Consider the following 16,257-nt stretch of genomic DNA (forward strand, 5'->3'; position numbering starts at 1 on the left):
TATGAAGTCTGTCGGGTCAGCTAGTTTCGAATAAATTCTTATATCTTTCTTCTTTAATGGTTTACTTTCACGACATCAATTTCATTTAGATTCAACATTCAAACGATGACATTGATCGAAGAAAAGAGACAGTATTACACTTTTACAAAACGGTTTACTTTCAGGACATCAACTACGTCGAGGTTTTATCGACATAAAGGATTCCTAACCCCTTGGGACGGAAAGGTTCGGTCACTTTTTTGAAGAATCAAAGTAAACGAAATCGCAGGTGTATAAGATATGTCATACCGGGCCTGGGAAGCAAAAGCACGGTTGCACGTGCTTGGCTGATCCTTTCGGTCTTGACAATACCTAAGAATACACAGAAAAATTCTGATCGATTGGTGCAAATATCTATAAAAACCATTGAAAAATGGCTGAGTTACAGGTGTGCAAAACGCAACCACTACTAGCACTACAAACGTAACTACAAGTTTATTTTTCGTACTTCTGAAATCCACTCTAATATAGAAAATAAAAAGGTAGTTCTACGTTAAAAAATTATCTTTGACTTTAAGCCAATACAGCAAAATAGTTATAAATTGAAAATAATCCGACCCAAAATAGAGGAGCACACGGGAACGGGAGACGCCCAATATGTACCACTTTTCAATACGTTTTACTATTTTGCTAAAAATAATTCATAAACGGATTCAAGAACGAATAATTTTAAATTGTAACATTTGCAACACTTATTACACTCATCGAATGAAGGTTTGAAAGCGCCATCCTCTGTGATAGTTTGAACTACAGTAACAAGCGATCCAGGTAATGAACAGCCAGTTCTAAGATCATCTCACTACATCTGGCAAATTTGTTCTTGCGTCAGCAGTTAGAGGTTGGCAAAGAACTGCTAACGGGTAACTGGTGCGACTAAATAAATTAAACGTCCAAACAATTATGAGATAAAAGCACTAGCAGCTGGTATCAAATGTGATTTATTACACACTGTGTTGCATTGAACTATTAAGATTAATGCGGCAATATGCAAATTTTTTATTATGTCACATGAGTTTTCGCACGAGACTCCAATTTTGATGATGTTCTAATAGAATATCGATCATACTGTTAAAAGTAAATGATGGTTGCACATTTTTACAAACACCTTTTACGTTCAGGACATCAAATTCGTTTAGGTTGACAGAAGGGAAATAATTCGTGACCTGTTGGGACGGGAAGACCCTGTCACAGTGTTCAGAAATGGAAACGAATAAAATCGCAGATTTATACAGATGTCCTCCCACACTTGGGATGCAAAAATATGCTTACACGTGATTGGATTATTCATCAATTATGATACAACTTGACTAAAATCTTGACATGCTTAACGTTTATGCATTTAAGCATTGTTTTCATAATATTGTTGAATTCGTAGAACGATTGTTGATCGACTGATATAAATAGCTTTCGAATTGGTTGAGAAAATAAATAACAATTCTTCAAGACCTGTCATTCGCAAAATTAAATAAAATTCACAACACAAACAAGTCTATTTTAAAAATGATATTTGTCAGCAGAATTTTGGAAACACCAGTAGTGTGTGACGCAAGATTAACCGATTCACATGAAGTAAGAAATAGGCGAATGGACACACAACTGGAATCAAAATAATGAAAAAAAAACCGCCTAAGGGGAATATTTCACACTCGCACACATTCCGAGCGAAACACTCTAATCAAGTCGCACGTCATCAACAATCGAGGCTGGGCTGGGTGCTGCTGCGAGCGTATAAGTTCATTTATATTACACTTCCTATTCCAAACGAAAAACCATCGACGTCACACGCTCCGCTCCGGTTAGGGTAGGCCATAAGCAGTGCGCCTCGGCACACGTACATACTAGTATAAAGTTTTTATTATCATCATGACACATTTCTGTCGACGACGCTGTCATCGTCCGGGGCGCGTGGAAGAGCAAGGATGCAAAGCGCCGAGAAGAGGACCAACGAGGCCCGCGCTTCTGTCACCGAAGGGGTTAAATTTCTCACAAATTGCGATCAACTGGAACGGGAGCTAAGCTTAGACAAGCCACGCGATCTACGTTTTACTTCTTTTTTTCTGTGCGATCCAAAAATGGATCACCACATAGGTGGGCCTGTCTCACGCAACGATAGTCTATATCTAGCATCATCGCTGCTTGCTTGCTTGCTTGCTTGCTTAGAGGAGCAGAGAGGGTCGCCTCGAGATGGATGTAGAACAACACGAAAAGGTTTATTCGACAAAAAAGTATCAAATTAGAAACCAGAATCCGCGAACAAGAAATAAAGAACGAAACACATTTTAAAACTGTGGCTGCAGCCAAACACCACACAGACACCGACAGCAACAGCAGCAGCAGGAGCAGCAAGAAGCAGGTCGAGCAAAAAAAGAACTGTAAAACTGCAACCAGCAGAAGAGTGCTGTGCGTTGCAGTTTTGTTGTTTGCCACAGTCGGGCCAGACAGGGTTTAATTCGTTCGGCTGCTGACGAATTCGTGTCAACTGTAAACAATAATAACTTTCACGGGTTTTTTCGAATTGTGTAGACTTTGTTTACATAAGCTAACAGGTCGTTACAACCAGATAAATGGCTGAAGCATTGTGTGTGGAATAGTAACTGTGGCTGGCAGCAGCACAAATTAATTCGACTGGGCGGCACTAACAGCACCGCGATAAAACAAATGAGCAGTTTTAATAATGAAAGTTCAAAACAGACCAATCTGATATACTTGAATATACAGATTAGGGGAGTATTCCCTATGTTAAAAAACAAAACCCATGTAACTAGAAGACACATCTTGTCAGAACATTAAAAAAAACTTCCTATTGGCTGCTTAAACAAATAAACCAAATAGAAAGCAAAAACAAAAATAAAGCCAGTAATGACTGAGTGTGAACCAGTTTTAGCAGTCATAGAGATTGTATTCTGCCAATTTTGAAGCGTTGAAGTAGTTGAACGTTGAAGCGTTACACAAGATCCGCGAATCATATAGGTTTAGATCCAGTAATAATCAGCTCGGTTCAAACCCGTTCCTAACTCGGCGATCTCCTAGCTTAGCAAAATACAACTAACTACGAACACAATAAGCGTACCTTGTTCCACTACTTTCTTCGATCAATTCCTTCGTCTAACAAAAAAACGCATCAAAGGAGTATTATAGCAATAAGAATATAACATTTCTAATTATAATGTTGGCTCAATTAGCTAACAGTATCACCCATTATGTAAATCTCATGAAAAATTAAGAACTCCAATCAGCAGATAAAAGCAAAACAACCATAGACTCAGGTGTCAAAAACATTGAGACATACCTTAACAGATTCGTTGAAATGAAGCTCGGAAGTTTGGCTAAATCCCTTCTCGGTTAAAAACTAGTGTTCGATTCGTAACATTAAATGGCAGCTTTGAATTAGTTCTCACTATTGGTTTCACTAAAAAAAAATCGGCTTCTAGAGATACGGTTGCTTATTGGCAGTAAGTATCAACACTTTTTTTTTCTATCCACACACAAGGAAACAAATCATCTCTGTGAAACTTCCTCCTCGATGCGCGATTCTCAACAACTTCCGGTACAACCCTGGGCTCGGGTCACTCTCCTTTTCTCTTTCAAGCACATGCACTTTTATTCCATTCTCCGATGATTCTCGGTTTCGCTGTATGACGGTGAGTCTGATGCTTCTAGCGATGGCAGGCTAGCTGGCAAGCTGTACCAATGCGATGGATGGCCGCCGTGTAGAACAAACACGACTTCACTTTTAGAAGACACACAAGAACTGTATTCTCACACACACACATACACTCTCACGTTGGTTAGAAATGGCAGTGTAGTTGAACAACATTCGCAATCAATAATACTCGAAAATTTCTATTCTATTTTACTTGGAGCATTTACTTGGCTATCAGAAATATTTTCCTCGTCGAAGCTGCTATTTCGCCGTCCAAATTTGGGTTTAACTTATTTACTCAATGAACACACTTTGCTGGTTACCTGTTATGAGAATTGTCGCTAGGCAGTGTACAAGAGCCAAAAATCTCCTATTCAGCACATTAACAAATATGTAACAACCTAAAGAACACTAAGATTTCATCGCTTTTCTCCTTTTTCCTCTTCATCACACGACATTCACTGCAAGCTATGCTCTATGCTTCTCTCGATTTCTCATGATTTTCACTAATGCTTCACCATCGTCCCCCTTCGAATTTCAACTTCCCGGCGCACCACTGCTTCCCACTCGCGAGAGCTACAGCCGAAAAACTATCGGGCTATTCTGAACCACACACTAGCTGCTGTTGGCTTAGATTTAGATAAACAACTGCAAGGAAAAGCTGATATCTTTTCGCCGTTTTTCCCTTTTTCTCGTTTGGCTCGCTATTGTACAGAGAAAAAATATCTTCGTCAAACGCACCACATGAACAATCCAATCTTAGAATCGCTGCTGCTGCTGCTGCTACTGCTACTGCTGCTAGTGAGAGTCTCTTATCCGAATCTCTCGCACAAATGGGGACAGAGAACGCACGCCGTCCGTCCATCCACGTTGGCCGACCGTCGAAAACTGAACCCCGAGAACGGTATTTGATAGCGCTGAACCAGCAATCGGGTCTTTACTGTACACAGCATAAAGCATACAACCGTACACAGACACTCACCTAGAAAGAAAAAATGTATGCGCACGCGATCGCACACGCACACACCGACAGCCTATCCCTTGCGCGACAACAATGTAGCATACCCAAAACAATACAACCACACAACCAAATCGGTCAACATATTTGCTGAGTGCAGTTAAAGTGACGACTAGTGACGATTATGGCTTATTACGGCATCAATGCACACAACTCACACACCTACGGGCCCTGCACCCATACAGTGCCCAGTAATGATGAACCGTGTGGGTTAGGGAACCCACCACAACCCACCTCCGTAGTGACCACCCACCAACGTCACAACCCCGACCATCGAACCAACCAACAAACCAGCAACAGCAGCAGCCAGCTACTCTACTCCTCATGCGACACCCACCCAACAACGAACAACGGCACGTATCAGGCAGCATAGCAATAATAATAGCACACAACGTAGGAGCGAAAGCAAACCAAAGCAAAGTCTCGTGTTTCCAGCGGATCTCGTCCCGGCTTTCACAACATAGCATAGGTAGGTATACACACCAGCAGAGCAGTGTGGCGGAGGGTTCGACAATAGCACGGGATGGTTGTTTTTATGTACATATTTCATCTTGCTGCTGGGCTGCTTGCTATGTATGCTTCTATGCTCCTGTGTGTATCTAGGAAGGTGAAGCGCTCGCTAGCTTAAGCTGTTCCGAAATCATCGTCGTCGTCGTCGTCGTCGTCGAGTTCGACTAGGGAGTGTGTTAAAGCTCCCGCCGCCCGACAAGTGGTGCCAGTTGGTGGTTTAACACTGCCGCCATCTACTACGGTGCTCGCTGCACGGTCGGTCGAGGAAATCAGCAGCAAGCGATCATCGTTTGCTTGCTCCTACATTTGCATTGGAAACATGTGCCGATTCGCCAATGGCATAATAAAAGGATTTACCGTTTAATCTTTTGCGCAGACAGTAAAGCTAGAGGCGGTTTGGTCTACTTATGTAAATTCAAGTGTGTAAAATTGTTTTCGTTGGAAATTTGTGCTTCGTTTACGAAATTCGTGGGTACAAGTTGAAAAAAACTGAATAGTAAAACAGAAGTATAATTACAACCCATAAAATTTCTTTGATCTTTTCTACAATTTGGATGCATTTTATAGAGCGATTTACAGTTAAAATCGAATATAAATAGTAGGGTCTGTGTCTTTGGACACAAACAGGTAGGCTTGGTGTAGGATTACAAATGTAGGTCCAGTTCCTCCCCCTAAATGTTGATACTATTTGCGCATTACCAGTTCGAATTGTATGCTACAGTTTGATATATTAACAAACTACGAACTAGTAGAAGAATAGAAACTCTTTAAATAATTTAAAACACGGAACACAAATGGCTCTTCGTGACTCGAGACGTTGTTAGAACTTGTGGCTGATCAATTGCACACTTTCCCAAACCGGTTTACTTTCAGGACATCATATTAGTCTAGGTTTAAGCAACAAAAATAGCTCCGTCCTGTTGGAAAGGGGAAATTCCGACATTTTGTTGCGTAAATGGAAATAACCAACATTACAGTAGCTAGGATGTGATGTGTCTAATTGCTGTCTTGGCTGAGAAGTAAGGCAATAATACTGAAAATGCATGTGGAAATTTGGTCCTAAAACTTTCGTTGATTCTCACTGGGTATGAAATGGGGAAAGGCAAATGATGAGCGTCCAACATAGCTCTGGCCATCCCAAGCCACTACCTAGCGCCTCCACATGGCCATACCCGGTAATGCTCTATTGAGTAGCCGAGCTAGGAGATGCGATGCCGGGTGGTTCCCGGCTGTCTGATCTCAAAACCTTTGGGCAGACGGCGGAGCCACACGGCCTTGCCAATAGGTAAGTCTAACATACGTTATTTTTTATTTTTTTTTTTTGTCGTTTTAGCTTATGAAGCACCTCCTGCTATATAGTGAAAACTTTGGCCAAAACGAGTTTTAATACTGCACATGGATACCAGAAGAAAAAATAAATTAATTATTGGAAGCACTTATGGAAACACAAAGGACTGGTGAGATTGTTCTATTTTTGCCCATATATACAACATTTCATCTTAATATCATATTATTAATAGTATTATTATTGATATCATATATGTGGAAGGCTCGAAGATGGAGTGGATTGCCAACCTGAATCCTTAAGGTCTGAAGCAAATATGGCACTTCTCAATTTAAAACAAACAAATCATCACGTGGGTTAAAGTTGGTACAGCGAAATTGATTATTACTTAGAAGGATCCTAATGCTGGAAGGCTACTCTTATATCCTCGGAATGCGCACAAGTGCCTCTGCTTGTGGGTTCGTCTTACTTTTTACCATACAATTGCTACATCTTTTATGAATCGGTTGGTAAACAAACCATTGAACATCGTTCAGAACTGACAGAGTTATTCCCCAAGCAACAATGTTAGTTTTACTGTACTATTATTGCGGTTTTCAAGACCAATTTTGGTCTTTAATGCAATTATAAGAATGTAATAAAACCAAATTGTTACTTGGGTAGCGTCTGTAGGAGAAACAGTACGCATAGCGCACAACAAAAGTTTATATAAACGTGACGTTTATTTCAAAATCATTCATTAGCCTTCGAGAAGCGGACGAATAAACGTTTTATAAAGAATTTCCCGAAGTATCTTCTGCACGTCCAAAATCTTTTTTTATTTCGTGACAGTCGTGAGATCTAAATTCAGGAAATATCCAGTAATATTTTTATGTGATACAATTATGCAGCTGCTAAGCAGTCAAAACTGATTGAAAAGCGCTTGTTTACCTCTAACAGCATACAGCCGGGTGCCTCGTGTTGTATGGAGAATTTATCTCTACTATACTTGGTCCTGGGCTACTCGTTGCCAATTTTTTTAGGTGTCTCGTCTCATACAAGCCGGCTTCAAACTGGTCGAGCCATCTGAGCCACTCTATTCCTGGTGCCGGTGGGGTTCTTGAAAAGATCAGCTTTCGCTGCACAGTCATCCGACATCCTTGCGACGTGGCCGGCTTACCATAGTCTCTCGACTTTCGTCAGATGCACAACGGGAATCTCGGCAAGCAGTGCCCCTGCAGCTCGTGGTTCATACGCCTACCCAACTTTCACTTTCGTTTTGCAGTCCAACAAAAATAGTCCGCAATACCTTTCGTTCAAATACGGCACTTGAACGTGTGCCTTCCGTGAGCAAAGTTTTAGTCTCAAGTCCGTAGAGAACTACTGGTCTGACTAGTGTTTTTTACATCGAAGCGTCTTGCGCAGGGAAAAGTAAGCCCGACTTCCAGCTCGAATACGTCGTTGCAACTTGTTATTCGTATTATTGTCGACAGTGACCAGAGATCCCAAATATATGAACTCATCAACCACTTCGAATTCATCGCCAGCAATAGTCAATTTCCTTGGGAGACGAAAGTTGTTTACTCTTGAGCTTCTCCCTGCCATATATTTGGGTTTTTGACTTTGAGTTCTGATTGATTTGTATTCCAACCCTTCTAGAATATGTTTTTTTTTTGTCTGGTGAGATGACCTCCTCCGTTCCAAGGTTTCTACTAGTAATAGTGTTGAGATCGTCTACGAAGGCTACTTTTGCCGAGGATCATTCCTATCGTTTCGATACCTGCTCGCCGGATCACATCTTTAATAGCCCTTACCAGGACCAAATGGTATTCCAACAGCTGTATCCTGTCGCTGTATCGATGCTTTTTTTTTTTTTCATGTGTGGACTCATTACTGCGACCAGTATAGTTGATCTATTGTAATATCGCCCGGGTGTTTGCTGTATGACCTGCACTGCATTTCTTTTTGCTATAATCGCTATTGAGTGAGCGATATGCTTATTAAATTTTATGCGTGCTTGCGTGTATTGGGGTTTACCCTTCCTTCAAAGCTTAATCTACTTTACCCACTTATTCCTCGCTGCCAGCACTATCCCATATTATAGCCGTCCCTGGCGAGGACTCATTCGTACCTCTGACCAGTACACTTAACTATAGGAGGGACATTTGCACTGTCAAGAGGCTTCAGAGGGTAAATATAGAATTCAGCACGAAGGAAGGGTAAAATGGAGGGGCCTGAGAATAAACCCATGCTAAAGTCACTTGACATCGAATGGCTTGATTCTACTAAGATTCGAACCCACGACCACTCGCTTGTCAAAGCAGACTCGGTAACCTTGCGGCTACGGAGCCCCCCTATCGATGCTTTAGCCAAACTACTGTTTGGTTTATGATTTACAAGCTGACCCGACTAACTTCGTATTGCCACAAATTAAACCGTGTTGTACATAAATCGTAAATCGCAAATTAAACCGTGTTGTACATAAATCGTGAATCTCGGATGACCTTTGTCACAATCTCGAGTTTTGCAAGTTTCTGAGGAGTTCATGGGGGGTTTAAAATACAAAATTTCCTCACAGTAAAGTAGAAAACAACTCCCCCCATTGCTTAGCCTGATAAAATAAAGCGGATAGCATTTAAATATTCGCCATCATTACAAACCATTTCGCCGAATACCATTTTGCGGAACACCAATTCTCGGTTGACCATAACGCGGAATATAGAGTTTCGCAGAATACCATTTCGCGAAAAACCTTACGCGGGATGTACCATTTCACGGGAAATCTTTCCGTAGAAAGTACCATGTCGCAGGGGTAACCCAACTGAAAGAAAGTAATGGAGGTCAGCATATCTACGAAAATAAATAAACCTAGATAGAGATGATCTCTACGGGGGCTGCACCGAATTATCTAATGTTTTTTTCCTGTTTGGACTCATCACTGCGACCAGTATAGTTGATCTATTGTGATATCGCCCGGGTGTTTGCTGTATGACCTGCATTTATTCTGTATGCATTTCTTTTTGCTATAATCGCAATTGAATGAGCGATATGCTTATAAAATGTTATGCGTGCTTGTGTGTATTGGGTTTTACCCTTCCTTCAAAGCTTGATCTACTTTACCCACTTATTCTTCACTGCCAGTACTATCCCATATTATAGCCGTCCGGGGACTCATTCGTTCCTCTGACCAGTACACTTAACTATAGGAGGGACTTTTGCCCTGTGAAGAGTGGGTAAATTTAGAATTCAGCATGAAGGAAAAGTAAATGAGGTGGGGGGGGCCTGAGAATAAACCCATGCTAAAGTCACTTGACATCGAATGGCTTGATTCTACTAAGATTCGAACCCACGATCACTCGCTTGTCAAAGCAGACTCGGTAACCTTGCGACTACGGAGCCCCCCTGTTATCTAATGTTACTATTGATAGTTTTTGGTGGTCTTGTTATTGACTAATGTTTTATTAAAGAGTCTAAAATTTCTCGAGTTCGATTAGTTTTTGAGTTACGCAAAAATGTCTGCTTTATTTGTCCTTATCCCCCTACCACAGGGGTGAGGGGTCTCAAACCATCATAAAAAAATTCCTACAAAACCCCTCACATGTCAAATTGATTAATTAGTTCTCGAGTTATGAGGAAATTTATATTTCATTTGTATAGGAGCCCCCCCTCCCATCGTAAAGGGGAAAGGGGTCATAATACCCCTTCTAAAGCGGGGAGGGGTCCCAATTCACCATAGAAAAAATTCTTGCTTCCAAAAACCTTCACATGCCAAATTTGGTTCCATTTGCTTGATTAGTTCTCGACTTATGAGAAAATTTGTATTTCATTTGTATGGAAGCCCCCTCCTCTTAAAGAGGAGAGGGGTCATAATTCCCCTTCTAAAGAGGGGAGGGGTCTCAATTAACCATAGAAAAAATTCTAGTCTCCAAAAACACCCACATGTCAAATTTTGTTCCATTTGCTTAATTAGTTCTCGAGTTATGCAGAAATTTGTGTTTCATTTGTTTGGGAGCCCCCCTTCTTAGTGGGAGGAGGGGTCTTTAACCATCATAAGAACCTTCCCTGGCCCCAAAAACCCCTATATGCAACTTCTCACGCCGATCGGTTCAGTAATTTTCAATTCTATAAGGAGCATACGGGCAGACAGACAGAAATCAATTTTTATAGGTATAGATTTGTATGGGATCACCCCCTCTTAGTGGGGAGAGGGGTCCCGTAGGCCCTATACCCGTAGGCTGCGATCTTATCTGGTCGTGTGGTACTTCGTGTACGAATGGATTCACACACATCGAAACCATTCGTTAAGCCATCCGGTGTACCACAGGGTAGCAACGCGGCCCGCTACTATTTATTCTCTATATCAACGACATAGTGCTTATTCCCGTTGTTTGAATCGTGCGATTATAATTGAGGATTTTCTTGATATTTTTCGGTGAATAAATAACTCGTTTATGCTTTATGCGTTACGCATTTCAGCCTACTGTGTTTATTTCAGCCATCTTCGGACGCGTATCGGAAGTAGAATTACAAATTTTATAAAAATAGTCACTACAAGCAAAATATTTCGAGGTTGAGTAGTATTCTATATGAAAAACATTGTACTAATTTAAAAAGTTACAGTCATAATTTTCAATTACAAAAAGAACGTCCTAACACTGTGAACGTTGTAATTCTACTTCCGATAGACGTCCGAAGATGGCTGAAATAAACACAGTAGGCTGAAACGCGTGACACATAAAGCATAAACGAGTTATTTATTCACCGAAAAATATCAAGACATAGTGCTTATGTTTGGCTTAGATTGCAAGTTAGCATATGCGGATGATTTGATAATGTTTTATGAAGTTCGTTCACCTGATGATTGCACGCTCCTACAAGAACTTCTGGATAACTTCGTTGACTGGTGCAGACAATGTCGACTTACCAGTGTTCCAAAATGTATCGTCATGACGTAGGGTTTATTTCTAATTGCCGTCGTAGTGAGTAAAGCCATTCTAATTTTCATCATTTGTCGGATGGATTTAATGAATACTCCAAAAGTTCTTGTGCTGATTTGACTCAAACACACTTACCTTCCGATCCGTGAACTTTGAAATCACTGAAAAGCGATTATTAATGCATATTATTGAAATTACGCAACTAACTTTATTTCTTAAATTCGTCGTACCGTTTTAAAATCCATCCATCAAAATTTTTCATCGTCCGAACTAAAAATTTCTACAATATTTACGAAGCTGACGCGCATGTATTTGTGTAGGACAGCATGACAAATGTTATTCTGCAAAATTTCTGCAAGCTTTCCTGGCTGTAGATAGAATAACGCCAATGCCTTGCGTGAGTTATTTTCATTTATGAATGACGGAATTTAAAACGATTAGTCGACATTTTCTTCTTCGTCGCACGAAAAAACGTAGGAAATTTGGCTGGTAGGACTTCTTGAATGATAAAAAGCATTTAAATAGATCTCAGCTCACTTTGTTTGATCGCGTATGATAGACAACAAACTAAAATATTGGGGAATAACTAGTTTTGCGTAGTGTGTCATAAAAATGCTGATATTTTTAATAATTTGTGTTAGATAGGACGGGAATAGGCAATTACGACGACGCAGCAACATACCCTACAACCGCAATCGTTTCCCCATTATATTCACCTGTAGAATCGATAGTGTTATACTACAGAGGGCAGACTAGGTGAACGATCTGGACTTTTGGATCAAAAATTGTCATTCGATCTGCATCGATCTGTGATAGTTGCGAAAGCTAATCGGTAACTATGATTGATTTCTAAGCTCTCTAGAGACTTTACGGAGCCTTACTGCCTTAAATCACTGTACTGTGCACTAGTTCGACCAATCCTCCAAAATGATTGGTTGATGTGGTATCCTTATTATCTATCTTGAGCTCTACGCCTAGAACGTGTACAAAAACGATTTATTTGTCTCGCTCTCAGAAACCTACCATGGAACGATCAAGTAAATCTGCTCGCCGATCTGGCGATCACTGCCGGTTATTGAACTTTGATACGCTTAAAACTCAATGCAAGATTCAAAAACTAACCTTCGTAGCAAAATTACTCGATAGAGAACTTGATACCACTATCGTCATTGAATTTTAGAAAAGATCGACGAAATCAGCGGCGTTACTACAGCACAACTTTCATCCTCCTTTGGGCTAAAAGAGCCGTTCACATCAATGATTCCGACTTTGAGCGTGGCCGAAGAATTGTTCGAGTTCAGCAATTGGTTAACCAGCAAGCAATTTTATTATCAATAGTCTTAAAAGATGTCCCGTTTTTTAATTTCAATCAAATTTTTTAATTAAGTTCATTAAAGCCTGGATGGAAAAGATAAATAAATAACAATTAACATACGTTGCAGGGTAGTCCATCCCCTTGCCAATCGTTCTCGTGCTTCTCGTGCATCCATAGCTCATCACGCTCAACTGTATCGTACGCCGCCATATAATTCACGAAGATATGATGCGTATGTACGTTGTACTCCCGACATTTCTGGAGGATTTATCAGAGTGTGGAAAATTGATCTGTAGTAGCACGAGTCGCCATGAGGCACGTCTGGTATTCCGTTACGACATTTTTTACCTTTGGAAATAGACGACGCAGGCGGGATTGATCAGCGTAATGCCGCGGTAATTACAGCAATCGAACCAATCACGCCTTTTATAGATGGGATAAATCATACCTTCCATCCACTCCTCCGGTAGTAGCTCCTCCCAGATCCTTGAAATAATCCAATGAAGTACCGTTGCTAGTGGTTTCTTACTATTTTTATTGAGTTCTGCCGAGAGTCAGCCTTATGCAAAAGCAGTCCGTGTAGAAAACAACTGTCTGAGAACGGTCGTCGAAGCTGTCTATTATGTAGGAAGTGAGTGCTAGTAGATTGGTGGACGTTGAACGCTTGGGCATGAATCCATATTGCTCATCAGCCATGTACTGCTGAACGAACGAGGAAATTGACACGATCACAACGAGCTCGAAGAGTTTTGATAGTTTTTTGTTTAAGAAAACGTTTGAAAACACTGCTTACGGTAGACTTGACCAAATCCAACGATTACTTCGCAAGTTTTGAATATGACAATGTTGGATTTTCAACTTGGGTGTCAAACTACAAAATATTCCAAAGGAACCACATTGTATGTCAAATATCTGAATTAGATATTTTAATTTTTTATAACAGTAGTCTTTAAAACAGACGGAGGGAAGGGTAGAAAAAAGTAATGAAACAATGGTTTTGGTAGGACGTGAAGGGGAAAGAGCGGAAAATTGGGTAAAGCAGGATCATCGAAGCAACGCTTATTAAGTTTGTATAACGATCCTCTTTACCCTAACTGGAGTATCCGCGGATCGAACCAAGCTATAATTGAAGCCAATTATAACCGAATTTGAACCCAACATCGAACGAGATAGAAACGAAAGTCTCAATGGAACCTTCAGAAAAGAAACTTTCAATTAGTTCATCCAATTATTTGCTATGCAAAGTTTAAAGCGGTCTTTGAAATATATTCATAAACAAATTTAAAGATTGTAAACTATAACACAAAATGTATTTTTGAGTATATAACCTAGTGGGTATGTCAATCATGTAGGCATAGCATGAAAAAAGTTTAGCTTTAAAAAAATGCGCAAACTTACATTTTATTATTACTTTTTAAACACGCGTCCGGTCCAGCAACACTGGCTTCGGTCGAGTAAACATTTACAATGGAAGAAAGAGAAAATTTCATTTCTCATCCTCCAGGATGAAAAGCAATACTGGAAGCACCACAACAATTTGTTAATACATAGGATCTATTTTCCTTCTACAGCACACACATGTTCGTGTGCCACAGCTACGCGGCGCGAAAAGGACACGCTATGGCGCTAGCAGCATGGAGCAAAAGAGAATCGAGGAGTGATAATGTGCTTCGGTTCGGTTCAGCGACGACGACGACGGTACGACGACACAAGATACGGGTATCCAGCTGCGGCTGCGGTGGGGTGGATGGCACAAACCAGTGACAGCTCGCGGATTATTGCCTTCCCCGTATGCCTTCGTATCACGGAAACGGTTGCAGTTTAGTCCTTGATTAGACATCCTGACCAGGAGGAAATGTTAAAAGTTTCGTGCGAGGTTACTAACCCTCCCGTGAATGGTGTTGGTAAGTTGAACAATGATAAGCTCTAGCCGTCGGCTTCCAACTTAGTTCATCGACTGGGGATTAGTAACAAGCGATTAACAGAAAACTATCAAGGATTCATGAACTAACTACAACAGTACTTGTGTTGATCTGGTGCAATTGAAGTTACATTTAAAAAAAAGTTGAAAACGACATCGCACGTGTTTCCATCCATCGTTCAAATGAAAACGGATGAGACCGAAAAACACGCCAACAGAAAATAGGAAGTTGTAGGAACTAACTGCTGATGGCAGCAGCGGTAACTTCTCAGAAGGTGATAGAGAGGAGTGAAAATGCGGACGCTCGGGAAAACACATAAGTGAAAAAGTATTTATTTCTCCAGTCAGGCCGCATCGTGTTGTATCACGTGTCTCCCACCACTCACCAGCCAGCAGCAATTCCCGGGCACATGGAATAGTGGAACCTTTTCTTCCATCGTTTATTGTCGGGAGTTCGTTGCCTGTCCGGCGACACCGGATTGGGAAGATTGTTTTTTTTTCGGTACACTGTATATTTATGTGTACCGGTTAAGAGTAATGTAAACGAACTGCGTACGAATAAAGTAACAACAGCGCAGACAACAAACTTTCACATTAAAAAGAAAACCTGGAGTTTTCCTCTAGCGCGCCATCAGCAGCAGTTTGACTCGATGCTTGCTGTAAGTGAGTAAAACCGATGGGGAGGGAAATACATATTTTTAGCGTATACCACACAACTGGAAGCAACTAACTACACATCCAGGAATTCGCGCCGTCGTCGTTTCGTTGGTGCTAACGAAATTCCGCCGGACGGAGTGAGTGCTCCTGACAGATACATAGGAAAATGAGTCTTCATTATTCATAAACCCGTGGAACCTTTGTCTTGTCGCGTTGTTTACGTCTAACGGGCACGGCCGGCGCTACGATGCGATGGGGCCACGGATGTGCCGTGTCAGCGCAACGTGTAATGCAATAAAACACAAGAAAAACTGACAAGTTGAAAAAGCAGCGGAAAAACAATTGCGAAATCAGCTTGCACTCCAAATTGAAACTAGCAAGAATATTACTGGTATTGTTTGTTTATTTTTTAGTTTTACTGCAGGTTATTTGTTTCTTTGAAAATCAAACTTTTGTCTCAACAGGCAAATAACGAAAGAAAACTATTTTTTTCAAACAAGCATCTTCGACTCCGGTAAAATTGAAAAACAAAGCAATTTCGACAAATTTGTACCCAACTCGAAGAAAAATTCTTGATGATTCTAATAACTGTCTTCGGCAAAGTTGTTAACAAAAGTTTAAATTAAGAACACGAGGGCAGGTTTGCCGTACAACTACAGTCGTAGATGCAATGATCTTACCCCCTTGGGAACTTGGTATAAACTTCATGGTAGTTCTAAAAAGAATTATCTTGATTTTCAACGCACTTGGAGATCGTCGTTTGCTTACCTACAATATCGTAACTTCTTATGGAACGAAAACAATATTTGAAATATTCGAGGTCACTAAATTTGCCCGCAAAACTCTAATAGATTTTTTTCATGAACATTGCTTATTTCAAAAGTTCATAAGTTTTCCGCTATTTAAAATGTAAGCAAAACTAAAAAATTGCAGAAAAAAATATTTGATAAAAG

General features: G+C 40.6%; 1 protein-coding gene across 2 annotated transcripts in view; it reads right to left on the minus strand.

The window, feature by feature from the left end:
- The window catches only part of LOC128741489 (histone demethylase UTY), a 157,933-nt gene that overhangs the window by 92,847 nt on the left and 48,829 nt on the right, over positions 1-16,257 (minus strand). The window contains exon 1 of one of the 2 annotated variants that reach the window (XM_053837347.1): positions 3,329-4,501. The exons of the other annotated variant lie outside the window; for it this stretch is intronic. The gene's annotated coding sequence lies outside the window, so the exon portion shown is untranslated. Of the gene's footprint in view, positions 1-3,328; positions 4,502-16,257 lie in introns of those variants that run through there. 2 annotated transcript variants of the gene reach the window in all.

This window comes from Sabethes cyaneus, chromosome 3, assembly GCF_943734655.1.
Source record: "Sabethes cyaneus chromosome 3, idSabCyanKW18_F2, whole genome shotgun sequence".
NCBI lineage: Eukaryota > Metazoa > Arthropoda > Insecta > Diptera > Culicidae > Sabethes > Sabethes cyaneus.